Source organism: Sylvia atricapilla, chromosome 2 (assembly GCF_009819655.1).
Source record: "Sylvia atricapilla isolate bSylAtr1 chromosome 2, bSylAtr1.pri, whole genome shotgun sequence".
In the NCBI taxonomy this organism is placed as follows: domain Eukaryota; kingdom Metazoa; phylum Chordata; class Aves; order Passeriformes; family Sylviidae; genus Sylvia; species Sylvia atricapilla.
In genome coordinates, this window is record NC_089141.1 from 7,553,717 (window position 1) to 7,568,650 (window position 14,934).

General features: G+C 34.4%; 1 protein-coding gene across 1 annotated transcript in view; it reads left to right on the plus strand.

The window, feature by feature from the left end:
* Window positions 1-14,934, plus strand: part of NCAM2 (neural cell adhesion molecule 2) — a 128,096-nt gene that overhangs the window by 67,814 nt on the left and 45,348 nt on the right. The window lies entirely within an intron of this gene.

Genomic DNA, 14,934 nt, shown 5'->3' on the forward strand with positions numbered 1-14,934 from the left:
TGTTTTTAAGTTGTTGCTTGTTTTGGAGATTTCTGTACAACATGAAGTGATGTTGGAATCATTTTAGTCCAAGAATTGTTTGAGTTCTGTGAATCTAAAACTGGAGTAGAATGGCAGGTACAAATGCCTGCAGTCTTTCTGCAGATATTATCACCATGAAACAGATTATGAGTATTTAGGATGTCTTGCTGCCATTCCTACTCATATTAAACATTTATTTGGCAGAAAGCTGTATTACTTCCTGCATATTGTCATATTATTTTCCCACATCCTCCTTCGTACACTTCACTCTCCTTTTTCATATGGGCAATTTCAGGGGCTGTACCATCTTGCAAGCATATGTCTTCATCATTTAATTGTCTTCTAACTGTGTGCTGAAAAGTTTTGTTGAGTAAACTAAATAGGTCACACTTACAATTTTTGTAATAATAATACAGTTTGCATAATACAGTTACCTCAATACCCTGTGTTAGCAAAAACTACTCCAAGTGATGACGAAAAGTAGTAAATATGAAAACAACCTGAAAAGCCATCTTGGTGTACAATGAGTCATGTAGTAATTGCATAAATATTGAAAGGACATTGGGCAATATTAAAAATTAACACTACATTCATAATTAATTCATTATGTTTTCAGAAATCTCTACTGATATACCCCTGTATAGAAAGATTCAGACTATATATCTTAGATTTCTCTGAATTGCTCTCTGAAGTATTTTAGAAATCAAAAACTACTTCAGATTGTCAAATATTTACTAAACAGAAGGCATCTTGTTTTCATAAATCTTGTTGAATCTACATTATATAGTTTTATAGGGAAATCAAAAGTGACGTGGTTGCATTTATCATAAGTCCTTGCTGATATTCTATAATAAGTTGAAAACTTGTTCTTTTTGTGAAGTACTATAGGGCCAAACCAGAAAACCAAAACATGTTACCAAAGCACAGACACAACAATCCAGAACAGAAAAGGGTTTTTCAAATGGAGATGTCAAAAAACAAAATTAGTGTCCTTTTTCAAAAAGGAAATGCTGTTAAATGTAACTGGAATCTTTCTGGAATATTGAGACTTTGCATGTTTCCTGGGCATTCATTCAGAGGGATTTAGCAATTTTTCTAAAACATTTGTTTAAACTTCTCTCCATTTAAATTTAACCCTACTTACAGTGTTGTGTTAAGATAACCTTGAGATACTCTCTCCAAACCCCCTATTTTCACTTCCTGAAAGATTTTTCAAAGAAGCTTTTATTAGTGTGAAGGTGTTTTTTGGGTTTTTTCTTCTTTTTTTCTTTCAGCTTTTTGAGACATTTAGGATACTTTATTAAAAGATAATAACAGATATATGTTTTTCAGACAGTTTCTGATTGTGCTTAATTAATGAAGGAGCATTTTCCTACCATGCCTCAACATCATTTCAGTTAAGTGAGGAGAATGTTTAGAATGCAGTCAGTTTTCTGTATTACGATTTATAGTTGGATCATCATAATTTGCACATTTAATCAATATTCCTTAATAGAAACAAACCCACTTTTTCTGTCTACTCACACTTTAGGGATGATTTATTGCTGAGATTCAGATATAAGTGCTGTTTACACAGGGACAGATAACTGCTTGCACTTCTCAAGTGGTGATGCATACATAATGCATGGGCCATGATTTTTTCCCAGCAGTAAGTGACAAAATATTCTGAAATTTTACAGGATGGTTATTTATCAGTCTGATTCAACTCAGGAGTGGTAAAACTGCAGACCCTTCTTGCCACAATGTGCAAAATGTGTAAATTCAAAAAATATCTTTCAAGAGAAAGAGACAGAAAAACCTACCTGCAGGAAAATGTTGTACCTGGAAGACTGCTAAAATTCCAATGCAGAGATTTGAAAGGCTAAACTGAGTCTTCTGCTCCCTCTCTACTGTGACCTGAAGGAATACTGCAGTTGTCTTCCTGCAGTAAAAAAGAACAACTATATAGTGATAAAATTAATGAAGATTTCTTTTTAAAATGAAGCAAACCTCACAGAAATGTGACTACAGGAGCAAGTTTATAACTAACTCATTAATAGGTGATTAATAGGTGTTTCAAAAACTTTTTAAAAATAATTGCTCTTAATTCTAGCAGGTCATTAATTTTCATCCGGTTATGATCCAGTAGCTATGTAGGAAACCTTTTTAAATTAACATTAAAATTGTTTTCTTTATAGATGCTTATCAAAGTTGTTAACTGTTCTTCTGTAATCAATCACCCAGTAAATACAAATAAGTTTAATCAGGACGATTCAGCAGTATGAAGTGGAATATATGCAAATCCAGTCTGCAATTCTTTTCATTTTCCGTTTTCTTCAAAGAATCCCTCTAAACTTTGCCTCAAACTTTACTACTCAAACTACTGCAGTTTGAGCTGTTTTCAGGTAAGGAGAAAATTCTAGTCTTGGAGCTGTAACCAGGAATATCTATTTCCCTGTTCTCTCCCCTTTGTCTTTTATAATGAAGAAGATTTCATTTGAAAGTCTGTGCTGATTGCAGCTATTGAAGTAGAGCACAGAAAGTGAAGCAATCATCTGATACACCAATTTCAGTCTATTAAGTGATTTAAAATCATAATCAACACTCTGGTAGTTCAGCAAGATACCAGGGAGCAAATGGCAGTGAGATTTTTCTGCACTTTTTAGGTGCTTCTCTGAATATGAAAATAGTTTTGTTGCAGGCTGCCAGCAAATCCAACTTTACAGTGGAGTTCTCTCTGTAGCAGAGTCCCAAGGGGATGTGGGTGAGCAGGGAACAGTCCCCTCAGGGCCCAGACATTTATGATTCTGTCAGTAGTGAAAAGAAACCCACTAATCTTGAAGCAGCAGAAATGCAGATAGTAATGGCAAGATTAATTCTCCAAGGAGAGTTTGCATCCTTTCACTCAGATAGCTGGGGGATCCCCGAGTGTGGGAAGGTGCACATCCACTGTCAGCAAATAGATAACCATGGGTGAAGATCATTTTCCAGGCTTTGCTCTGTAGCCACAAAGAAACCAGGGACAAGGTGTAAGACACCTGTGCTGGGAAAAAAAAAAAACACAATCCTCTGTGCAATTTTTTTTTTTTTAAGAAAGGGCATTAACTGATCTGTTTCTGTCTAATCAATGAAGACTTCATAAGAAAAAGCCTCTTTAATTTTTCCATTTCATACAATATTGACTTTTCCAAGGAAGAAACACGACAGAGTCTCTGAAATTCAGTTCTTCACATTCAGTCCCTCAGAAAGCATCACTGGTATAACTCTTAGTAGAGAAGCCATCAAGGTCTTGTTTTGTCTTAATAGTATTATAGACATTAGTAGATCTGGTTTACAAGCAGCAAATAATGCATTTGTAAAGAATTAGCTTTCACAGGAGTCCAAATTATAAAATAAGGTCATTCCATTTCTTTTTTACTTTTCATTACATACATACATACATACATATTATATATTATATATTATATATTATATATTATATATTATATATTATATATTATATATTATATATTATATTTAGCATTGCATACTCTGAAATGGTGTGGTGTGTTTTGGTTTTTGGGAGAGGGAGGTAGGGGGGTGGATTTTTTTGGGTTTTGTTTTTGTCTGGGCAGATCAGGTTTTTGGTTAAAATTACTAGACTTCACTTTCTGTCCTTGAGCAAGACATTTTGGTGGACATCATATGAACAGACGTTCTTTGAGAAGACTTCAAAATTTTATTGAATCATAGAATTATAGACTGGATTGTATTGGAAGGGACCTTAAAGCTCATCTCATTCCAAACCCCTGCCACACCTTCCACCTGAACAGGTTGCTCAGAGCCGCATCCAACCTGGCCTTCAACATTCCCAGGGATGGGACAGCCACAGCTCCTCTGGGAAACCTGTGCCAGGGCCTCACTGCCCTCACAGGGAAAAAATTCTTCAAAGCCTTCCCCTGAGATTTCAGAAACACTATTATGCAAAAATATACTGTTTCCTGTTATAAAACAAAGCAATTACTATCTCTTATTATTGCAACAGAGAGGAAATCTAACAGCTAGATTAATAAGAATTCTCATTTATTACCTCCTATGTTAAAAGTTTTGTATTTACTGCTTCTTTTAAACAGAAGCATGAAAATCTGTACTCCAGTGATTACTGAAACAGTTTCCCAGTGTAGCAATATTTGACCATTAAACCTGGAAGACTTTCAAATAGATTCCTGAGAGATACAAATCCCATTAATTAAATAATTTTCTTAGTGAGTTTAATGATTAAGGAGAATAAATCTGTATAATCTGTAGATCAAACAGAAATAAATTACAAATAGTTTGGTAAGCTAGGCTAGCACTCAAAATTACTTTCAGAGTTGAAAATCTTCAAGGCAGAATTCATTAATTTCTCCTGCAAGCTGCAAAGGCAGAAGGAAAATTGAAATTCATCAGCCTGTCCCAAGGGGGAAATACACCTTGAGACATTTAATTCCTTGGCAAATCTGTCAGATTTGACTCTTAATGACATGAATTGTGATCGCATTCAATTCTACAATAACAGTTACTATTCTGAGGAGTGTTTATGCCTTTCTAGACTACTATGTATGTATTCCATAACCTAGAAGTACCTGGAGACTAAGAGGGTTTTGTATCTGTTAAATGATGGCATAAGCCATTCAGAAACATTTCTGTGTCATGCATTGAACTTTAGCATATGGTTCTTCACTTATCAGACTGTTAGGCAGTTTAAGAACAGTAAAATCATGGATGAAAAACCCCAAAAATATATTGTTACTTTATACCAAACATTTTTATTATGTCATACTTATTGTCACATTGTCAAATTGACTAAAGTTAGTGGGTTTTTAAAGGAACTATCCATTTTCAGTTGGCAATAATTGGTAATATTTTCAAAAAATGTGTGGATCATACCTCTTATCAGTTAATATACTGATGGTACTATTGATAAGCCAAGACTCTTTCTTTTTTTTTTTTTTTTTTTTTCCAAAATAAACTGAACTGAATATTTAGCTTGATTCAAAAATATTTTTCTCAACCTTAAACCAGTTTTGAAATCACAGGAAGGCAGGAATTGCATATACATATGTATATATACACACACATATGTTATTACACTATAGTGTTGTAAGACCTGATACAAATAATATGAATAAAAAGTGCTTAAATTTTAAAAGATCTTAATTCTTGGGATAAAATGGAATTATGCGATTTGCCAATAAAATTTTCAATGGCAAGTTGTCACAAAAAAAAAAATTAAATTAGTGCATACTGTTTTATAACCACTATAGGCTACAATTAAATATGAGGACGAAGACCACTTTTTATCCAGTATATTTTATGTATGTTACTGCATGTAAGAAAGGTATTCAGCCCTTTAATTCTGTCTATATACTAGTTTTGGCCTCCATCCAAATCTTTGCTGTAAAAGGCTCTTGTGGTTGAAAAGGTTGAACTGTAAATAAATGTCTTAAACTAAATTACATGGATGGATTAGAGGGACTGGAAAGTGAGAAGCGTAAAGGGAAAACTGTGTTTAAATATTTCAGGTTTTTATACAGACCTGAAACATCAGGAAAATGAGATTTACTTTCCACATTTAAGGGTGAATAAAATGTCATGAGAGAAGAGAACCCAGACAATTTACTGCACAGCATGAGTTCATAACTAAAAGCAATTGAGTGTTATGCAGATATAACCACTGTCTTAAAAAAAGAGCTTACTCTTTTTTTCCTTGTAATTCTGTGTTTTTAATTGCCCTTATTCAGCCAGACAAAGCTCCTTGCAGAACATTTTTTATGGTTTTCTCAGACTTGAAAATCTGTAGGAACAAATGGAAAATATTTTGATTGCAAGAGTGCATAGTAAGTATTTTAATAAGAAATTAAGTGGAGAATCAGTCATTCCAAATGTATTTCACCTGGTGCTGTTGTGATAATTCTGGTCTATTTCCCATTTAGACCTTTCAGACTTTTCATAACTGCACACTCTCAAGGAAATTTAGGGTGAGGAGCTGATCTGATGTAAAGGTCTTGCTGACATGGCTTGTAAAGGTAAATCTTGTTAAGCAAAGAGTGATGCAGTGCAGTATTGGGTATGAATAACTGATAAATGAGACACATGGTGCAGCTGCAAATTTTGCCTTTCAAGTGTGTGTTGTATTCATCCAACATTTATTGTACATTGCTTGTCTACTTAGAAAAAGATAAAGTACATTTATGGAATATTTATGTGTATATAAACTTCTGCTGCACTTTGTAATACAAAACAGAAAAGTGCTCTAGGATGACAGAGTATTCTTTAGGCATTTTCAAGGTCACTGAATGACAGAGTGGTTATGAATAGAGATCTCCCTCAGCCACATACAAGAATGAGCAGCAGAACAATAGCGTGACCTGATCTGTATTGCATTTCACAGTATCTTTAAATGTTGTCTTTTTTATGACCTTTTTTCTGTCTCGCCATTTCTTTCTTTGTTGGTATGAAATAAATTATACAGGAGTAAGATAGGGATGAGGAAGAAAGTTATGAAGGAAAATTATCTTTGCATGCAAGAAGCAAAAGAGCTGTTCTTGAAATCATCATTCATGTCAGCCTTGAGGTCTTTCTGTTTATGGAGTAGGGAAAGTTAGGAAAGACACATTTGGCGTTATGAAAATGCCCTCTGTTGGAGATGGCAGAAATCAGGAGCTGCTTCATTCTTATTTCAAGTGGTGCTGGTTGGGTTTCTACCAGCTCCTGAACTGGGTAACAGAGCAAGTAGGCTTTCTTTTCCTCACGCTTTGCATGCTCCAGGGTTGAAAGGTGCATGGCTTAGTGGAGTTAAAGACAGAACTTCTGTGTCAGAATCTGCTCCTTAGGCAGCTCCGAGGCTGCAGCAACTTAAGTGAGAAAAGTCATACAGATTTTACATATTCTGTTTATTACTGTTAGGAAGCAGAATTAGAGGGAAATTGAAAATGTTGGAATTTTAAATAGCAGTCTTAATTGAGAGACAGTCTTGCTAACATATATTAATTTACCTATGAAAAATTCTCTGCTTCTCTGAGCACAGTATTTAAAACATTCATTCCTTGTGCTCTCAGGTATTCCTTTGGCTCATCATTAAGAATTTCTGAATTCTCAACATCTGTTTTGTTTCACTGTAAGAGAACTGATGTATTTGTAGTTAATGAGCAGATTAGGTCTGTCTGGTTAAGGAAGGCCACATCTAATTTGTACATAATAACACAGTACACAATAATTTTGTAAGACCATAGGAAAATTAGTGAATTGCATTTTGTTACACAAAACATCTTAAATACGTTGTAAAGCCTCATAAGAAAATGAAATTGTAGCTCTGCAGAACTTTGCTGACAACAGGAAGAAGGTGCAGGTGTTAAAATTCATTATTTTCTTAGCCTTCAGGGGCATTTTGGCCACAACAAACCCCTGCAGTGCTACAGGCTGGGGCAGAATGGCTGGAAAGCTGCCCAGAGGAAAAGGATCTGGGTGTGCTGGTCAGCAGTGTCCAAACATAAGCCAGCAGTGCCCAGGTGGCCAAGAGGGCCAATGGCACCTGGCCTGGACCAGCAGTGGTGTGGCAGCAGGAGCAGGGCAGGGATTGTCCCCTGGGGTGGGTGGACACTGGTGAGGTCACAGCTGGAGGCTGTGTCCAGGTCTCACTGCCAGAAGCACATTGAGGGGCTGGAGCAGAGAAGGGCAATGGGGCTGGGGAAATGTCTGGAGCACAAGCCCTGTGAGCAGCAGCTGAGGGAGCTGGGGGGGCTTGTTCTGGAGTAAAGGAGACACAGGGATGAATTTCTCCTTCTCTACAACTCCCTCAAAGGAGGCTGTTGCCAGGTGGGGAGCAGTCTCTTCTCTCAGATAATTTGTGACAGCACAAGGGGGCACAGTCTTAAACTGCAGCAAGGGAAGTTCAGGCTGAATATCAGGAAGAATTTATTTCATTGACAGGGTTGTTGGACTACTCAGGGAGTGGTGGTAGATTGACCATCCCTGGAGTTGTTCAAGAAACAAATGGATGTGGCAGCTGGCAGAGTTGCAATCGGTCAGAGCTTGGACTCCATCTCACAGGTCTTTTCTGACTCAAGTGATTCTGTGATTTGAAGGGTATTCAAAAAGAGAAAAAACAATAGGATAAATGACAATGTACATTATATTAATAAGGGCATTGATTGCCCTTCTGCATCAAGATTGCAACAGTCATTCCTTTACTACATTTTTTAGTGTTTTGTGTTCACTCAATAAAGTATTATTTAGATGTCTTAACTCTGCTGTCTTTCTGTGTTCATATTGCCAGTGTAAGTTCCATGTATTCAATGGCATCGAATTTTTTTTTTTACAGGATAATTTTAAAACTAACGTCTACAGAAAGTAAATTTGATTAATGAAAATGTTTAACTTAATCAGGTTTTTTATCTAGCAGTATAATTTGTACTACTATAATTGCAGCAATTATAGTGACATAAATATTTAACAGTGAACCCTGCTGAGAACATTAGTCATATGTTAGAAAGCATTTTGAGCAATACTTTCTTGTCACATCATGGGGACAATATCTGGTAGAAATCAAAATCCCCATTGATTTCACTGTATTCATTTATTGTTTCATTAAACTTTTTAGTATAGTCCTTTTCAAGGCTGCTCCTCCAAGCAAAATCTTTGCATTAAGAATTGAACAATAGTTTTATAGCAGAGGGCAAAATGGAGTTTCAAGAACCAAGAGAGTATTCCCCTTTAATTTATCGAATCAGAAGATTTGGTTGAAAGGGATATCTGGTGTTTATATAATCCAACCTCCTGCTTGAATCAAGACTACTGCCAGTCCTAGATCAGGTCAGGTGTGGTTTTGTCTAGCTCAGTTTCAAGTCCCACGGATGGAGATTACTCTCCCTCTTGTTGTGGTATATAGCTGGTTTCAGTGTTCCATGTCTCTCCCAGTGTATCAATATTTCTAATAACTGGTCTAAACTGGCAGAAAAAAACCCAAAAAGTGTGATCACTACTTTGAAAGTGTGCCAAAGTTCACCAGTCTCCATGAAATCCAGAATTTGTATTAACTAATTTAATGCTTTTAAATGCTGTGATAGGAAACTGTTAGCCATCACTGAACGTTGTTGAAATTATTGTCCAATAAGTTGCAACACTACAAAACACTCATAATGCTATTCACACACACACAAAATTACAGAAGTATTTCTAAAAAGCTTGTTCTAAAACACTTATTAAATAAATCAAATTAAGGGCTAATGAGTACTGGCAGGAGACTTGACACTTTAAAAGTTAGGTACTTCAAAGAGCGTTTGTTTTCAAAATGTATTTGAATTTTGTGATTTTGAAGCTGAGTATATATTTCCATTTTTACCTGTTGCATCCTGTAAAGAATTATTTCATTCAGGATGCCTTTGTTTAGTTTAACAAGATCTTCTTACAGGGAATATCAGTTGTTTCAAGCACTCTCTACCCTAAACTTTTTATGTAGTGGTATTTAGGAAGTTTTTAATAGTCTATTTTTTCTTTCTCCTCTCCTTTTCCTCTTCCATTTCCTTCTCTCTTTTCTGTTTTCTATTCTTTGACTTCCATTTCCCTTTCCTTTAATATTTACAAGTGCCTTTTATGGAAGTTGACTGCATTTTTAAACATTTGGTATTAAGCAGCTGGCTTGGTCATCATAAAGGTAGTCGAGGAAATATCTAACTAAAAACTTGGAGAAAGGGGTATTAAAGAGTGTGTGGCTGAAATATAAATTCCGTTGTAGAGGTGATGGGCAACAAAATCTATCAAAGCTAGGTCCTGGTTGCACATGATTATTGATAGGATGCTAATCAGTACTAATGGCAGGACTTATTCATTAAATATTCTATTTTATTGTCAAATTAGTATAACAGAAAAATTTGAAGAAGATACCAAGATAATATGGTCTATTTTATTATTTGGAGTACAATTTTTTTTTTTTTTTTGTAAACCTATAGCCTAAAAAAATGCATGCATTAACTTTTGTTTCTTTTAACTCTGTTTCATATGCAGTTCCTGCATGTTTCTGTTCTGAATAAAGTTGTGGAAGGTTTACTGAAATTATGATCTATCTCAATAGATTGCTTTTGTTCCAGGCATGTTTTCTCTTTTTCCCTGTGTTCTCTGCTGTTACTCTGATTAAATACAAGTTGAATTAAGGGTGTTTTTTAAATAAATGAACTTCTAAAGAAAATCTATTCATTGTTATACCTGACGTTTGTTAAATGAAGAACCACATCTTCTGGATTTGTGCTGATTCAATATATTATAAATTATGTTGTCAGTTTTGCTCAAAACAAATTTGCTCTTTTCTAGGCACTTTACACTTCTGCTTGCTTTATTTTCATTATAGTACCGTACATTTTGTAACTATAATTTTCCCATAGATTACTTAATCTTTTCTGACTAGATTTCGGTAGAAATAGGGATCAAAGATAATCCCTGAACAGGGATGCTACTTTTGGTTCAGTTTTATAGTGATATCTCAAAACCTAGCACAGTAAAATAAAAATTAAACATATGGAAGAAAGGAGCTTAACATGGTAATTGTGTTTTAATGTGTTTTATATTAATATTAATAAAAGTATTAAAGCCATTTTTGCCAAATGCATTTTTAATGTCAGCTACTGAAAAGTGTTTTGTAAAGAAATTACTCATGTTAGTGAACACTAGATTATATTAATTATACCTGATCTACTACACTGTATATCTTTATTCATGGGTAATTATTTGTATTCACAGTTAAATAAACCGCTAATACTTTTATTCCAAAATAATGTAATAATTATACATTATAGTGCAAAGAATGATGGAAATTCTGGGAACAGAACCATTTTATCTGATAATAAAAATAGTTACAGTTGTTTCTGGTGTTTTAAGGAATTACTTAAAGTTAGATATTGTCTCCAATTTATGCCAATGATTTCACTGACAATATGATTTGCTATCATTATCTTTTTTCATAGAATATGCAACTCGAAATATTTTCATTGTTACAAGTAATTTATTTATGTTAGCTGAATTCTGACATTTATACCCAGATGCTTGAATGAGTATTTAAGAAATTTATTGTTATTTGGGCAAGGCAGACAGATGGAACTGAGACAGCCTGGCTGTTTCTGCATATGAATTAAAATTTTGTCTATTGTGTAGCAAAATCTCTTTTTTTTTTTTTTTTTTTTCCCCCCTATATTTGTCCCCCGTGGCAATTTCTAACTTCATTCTGTCAATATTTCTGTGAGCTAACTGTGAGTCTCAGCTAGAAAAAAGACATTTATACCCTTCTTCCTACTGTGCAAACACATAGAATAAACAAAACAGTTGTTGATCATCCCAGGCAGACAGATTTTGGGCAAAGCTCCTCATATTTTATAACATCTACAGGAGTCTCAGACACTTGTACAGAACTTTATTACTTTACTACCTTAAGTTGCCTTCCCATGATTTTTTCTCCTGCCCTTAAAAAGAACGTGAGTCGTCATCACAAAGAGAAACCTGTTTAAGCGTCATAAAAATGCTATTCATTTTTTTCCCCTCTGAGAGAGATTCAGGTATTTTCAGGGGACTCAGATTTTTTCCTTCAGAGTAGTAAACTAATGAGTAATAGGTGCAACAAAGTGCCATTAAATCAAAACACTCCACTTATTAATGTGCACTGTAGTCAGGCTGCATTCATCCTCTGTAGTGACATAGATTCAGGTGAAAGGAAGAGAAGTAAGGGAAAAAAACCCAAACCACCCTCATATTTGTAATACTTCTTTGACAGAAATTTCACTCTGCCACCACAATCTCAGATGTATAGGAGTGAAGCTGTTACTTCAGCAGCAATATGTCTGAGCTACTTTGTTCCAAAATGAATTTATATCCTTCTTCTGTTAGATCTGACATCCTCAAGGGACTGAATTTGGAACTGCAATAACATTGCTCTATGCAGCAGATACCTCTCCAATGAGAGCAATTGGTAACAATGTGGTATTTCTGTTAATTAACCTCATATAAGATCCACTTTGGGATTAATGTGGAGGAACTGCACTGCTAGTTCCCCTAACCTTCTTTTCCTTGGTGGTGGTTTATGTAATATATCACAATTCTTAGAAAGTTTCTGAGGCACATTACTTCAATGAAAAGACAATTTAATATGCCAGACATTTTTCCTCTCATTCTACTGTAATAAAGTAACAGAAACAACCTACCCCAGACCAGAGAAGCAGCTGGGGATATTTTTTTTGTTTGCTTTATTGATTTGAATTTATGGTACAATTTATTTCACAGCAAATCTTGTGTTAGATGTTGCTTTCCCATGGTTCATTTTGACAGCAGTTAAAACTCTGTGACAAGAAAAGGAACTACTCTAGATGAAATGCTTGCAAGCTATATTTTAAATAGTATGAAGGTCTGCATTTTTTTCCAACATATTTCTGTGTTTTAGTTTATTAGATTTGCTTGCAAAATTCAAGAATCTGTGGAATAAAATGGACTTTATACTTACTCTTGCTTAAACTTTAAGATTAACCTATTATCACGTAATAGGTTAAACTTAATTTTTGGTTCATTAAGGTTTATTTGTTGTTGTTGTTGTTGGTGTGTTTGTTTTTAATTTCTGGTTGACAAAATTAAAAAAAAAACAAACAAGCAACAATATTCATGGCATACCTTGTCAAAAAATAATAATAATTTTGTATTAAAGCTTTAATATAGCATACTAAAGCAAAACCAATATATCTGAGAACTTCTTGTGTCATGATGTTCTCTAAGGGTACCTTGAGACTTAAAGCCTCACTTTATAAATGGATGACACTAAGCTCTGAGGTCTTGTGCATCATGTTAACTTATTAACTAACTGACTTAAATTAGATAATTTATTTAATTTGGAGAGTTCACGAGAGACTGTTCTGCTTTTTCCTCTTTGGAGTATTCCTTCCATATCTACTTCTCAATCTAGCCAGTTGCTATGTGAATAATCACAGCAAAATCAATCTACAAAATTGAATTATATAACTGAAGCTCAGAGATACTGTGATTAGAAAGACAATATCTACTGATATAACAGCTAGAAGAAACTGGAAAATCTCAAACGATGTTCTGAAAGAAAGGGATTTCACTTTCAGTATATCTCAAACTTACAAGCCATCAATAAATATGTCAATGGCAAAATGTACACATAAAATATGCAGTGAATTGATTCTTTTCACATTTCTGCACTGGATGTGAAAGAAATCAAAATATCCATTGTGGCCAGGGCTATTTTCCTGTGAGAAAAGCATACTTATATATTAAAAAAAATTAATAAGCTGATTTTATACTTTAATAACAGATACACACATTGTAAAAAAAAATAATCCATTTATTAAGTATTTTTTTCCAATCTCAACACTTCTCAACAACAAGCAGTGAAATTTTCATTTCCTTTAGGTTACTCTTCAGTCTCACACTTTTGTTACACTCTGTGAGACAACTTCTTAATCTTAATTACTCCAAGTATTCTTTTACAACTGGAGTATGTATGCTAATCCACAATGGTACTTTTCTTCGTTTTTCAGAAGGCCACAGTTACAATGTTTCCTACATATGTGATATGTGCACATCACACCATCACTGATATTAAGAGGGTCCAGGTTTTGAGGACATACTACACTAACAGATATATCTGTGTTGATTCCACAATTGTAATTGCAAAAGTCATTGTATCTAGACACATAGTGCTCTGCAGGGGATTCTGAAGTATGCACTGATTCTTTACATACATCATATATAAGTAATTTTATTAATTTCTATAGGTCCCAGGAGTGTTTAGAAAATCAGATCTTTAGGTTTCATGTGGTTAACACATTTGCATTTTCTTAAATGTAGACTCGTAGTTGTGCTTTTATGTCATTTAAATTTTAAAAACATTTACAGTAGCATTAATATTTGGTATGCCCTAAGGTTTCTTTTCAGTGAAATTATTCATCCTTGGAAAGTAATCATGGCTGAAAGGCAAGTCAAATACTGCTACTGCTTAGTTAAGTTTTAAATTTCATCTTAACAGAACTCAATGCTACATCTCCTAATTCTATTCTTATTCTCATGATGATACATTATTTTTTCATTACATGGATTATACCTTAGAATTCAATATTTTAAAATCTCATAAAATGATGAAGCTAGAACATGCTGGAAGACATACAATTCTGCTCTATTTCCAAGAAAACAGTTATGTTTCAATGGCAAATTCGTGCAAAATGCCCATAATAGAGTGTGAAATATAGAAGTTACTGTTTTTCCAAATTCATTAAATCCTTTTAGCTTCACATTTAATGGGACGTCTGTTGAACTGCTGTAGAAACTAAAGAAATTGGAATTCTAATAAATTTGGACTCAAAAGAAAAAACAAAGAATATGGACAGAAATAATTATGTTTTCATTGAATATATGACTTCAAAAGAAGGCCTAAAGCAACTAAAAGACCCCTCCTTTATAATGAAAAGATTAGGCTCCCTAAGGACTGGCTACTACTGGATACTCCTGGCTCTTTTTTAAGATAGTACATTTCTACAGCCACTTGTAAAACACTACAGCCCCTGCTTTCCTGGGCAAGACAAGTGCTGTTGTGCCCTTAATCAAGTCCACCTAATTTCCATCCACTCCCCAGTATGAATGTGGCATATGGAGGGCTCATCACAGCGCTGGCAAACAGCAAGCAGGCAATTGCTGGAGAGAAAAATAAAAGGAATTTTTCTTCTAAATGTAGGGTAGTATTCCAAGAACTCTGCATGGATCCACATTTCCAAGTACATAATCAATACTGCTTTTTAGTAAATACAGTATTATAATATTATTTATAATGTATTCCTATAAAGGTTTCCAGAGTCCAACATTATTTTCCTGGATTTTACTTCTAGATTTACTAATGTATTCTTAGTGTTTTTTGGCAAGCTTTACCCC